The following is a 1,600-nucleotide window of genomic DNA, read 5'->3' as shown; positions in this document are numbered from 1 at the left end:
TCTGAGAGGAGAATGGAGAAGAGATTGTGGCATGGCCATACTCCTGGCAGGGGTGGGGTAGGTGATTTTTGTCTCTCCGGGGAGACATGCCCTATAGCAGAAGTCTCTTTTAACAAATAAAACAAAACACCATGGTTTGGAAGCACCCTGGCAAGGTGAGACAGAGAGATGGGGAGCAATAGTCTATTATAAACACTGGGGGCCGCCCCATGGCCTAGTGGTCAGGGAGCCAGATCCCACCATCCCACTCATGGTTAAAGTCATGACCCTAGTTGCTTAAAACACATGCTGAGTATGTGTGCACCTGTGTCCCAAATCCTGACAGGATGGAGAAGTGGAGAAGGGATTGTAGTGTGACCACACTTCATCGGGCGGTGCTTTCTCCCTGTCTCTCTGTGGCATATTAACAACACCACCAAAACCAGTGACACGGTGTAGCAATTCTGAGGTTTTTTTTTTTTAAAGTTTACTTACATCTTCCATGAGAGAGATAGAGAGACCCCTGGAAGGCCTTGCTACACCATAGTCCTCCCTCCAGTCTCCCAGTCAACCAAGATCACGCACTCACAGGCATATCCGGTGTTTAGGTCAACCCAGGATCCGAACATCATACCTTCCCATGTGGCCCTAGTACCTCTCTGTGGTGTCCAACTGCCTGCACCGCCAGGGCAGGGCCAACAGGTTTTTGTTTGTTTTTTTGTTTGTTTGTTTGTTTTCCATAGGGTGCATACACTCACTAGAGAGAGACAGTGAGAGGGAAAATGAGAAATCACCCCCAAGCAGGGATGGCCATACTTTAATCCCTTCTCTTCCATTCTCCATGCATGCACACATACCAGGTGTGATTTTCAAGCCAACAGGTCCGGGACTTGTTTTATCTTTTTGTTTTTGAAGAGAGATTTTTGCTACAGAGTATGTGTGCTCACTGGAGAAACAGAGACAGAGAGGAAGTGAGAAATCACTCCCCAGAGTGGATGACCACACCACAATCCCTTCCCGTCCATTCTCCTTTGATCTTGGGCACACATGCACATGCACTTGGCATGAGTTTTAAGCCACTGGGTCTGGGACTCAAACCTTGATCAACTATGTGGGAGTCCAGTGATATAACCATTACATCATCTGCTTTTCCCCCAGGTCCCGGACTTCAACCACAGTTGGCCATGTGGAAGTTCAGTGCCTTAACCACTACTCCACCTGCTGATCCCCAAAAGTCTGATTTTTTAAAAAAAAAGAATTATTTATTTATTTATTTCCATTTGTTATTGTTATTTTTTTTTTTTTTGAGAGGTTTTCGCTATAGGGCGCGTGCGCTCGCCAGACAAACAGAGAGAGACATAGAGACAGAAAGCGAGAAATCACCCCCCAGAGGGGATGGGCACACCGCAATCCCTTCTCCTCCATTCCCCTCTCGGGATCTTGGGCACGCCCGCACACGCACCCAGCATGAGTTTTAAGCCACCAGGTCCGGGATGCGAACCGCGGTCGCCTATGTGGGAGTCCAGTGATATAACCATTACATCATCTGCTTTTCCCCCAGGTCTGGGCCTTCAACCACAGTTGGCCATGGGGAAGTTCAGTGCCTTAACCACTACTCCAC

This window comes from Tupaia chinensis, unplaced genomic scaffold (assembly GCF_000334495.1).
Source record: "Tupaia chinensis unplaced genomic scaffold, TupChi_1.0 Scaffold000610_1, whole genome shotgun sequence".
Classification (NCBI taxonomy): Eukaryota; Metazoa; Chordata; class Mammalia; order Scandentia; family Tupaiidae; genus Tupaia; species Tupaia belangeri.
Note: the sequence above shows the minus strand (reverse complement) of the source record.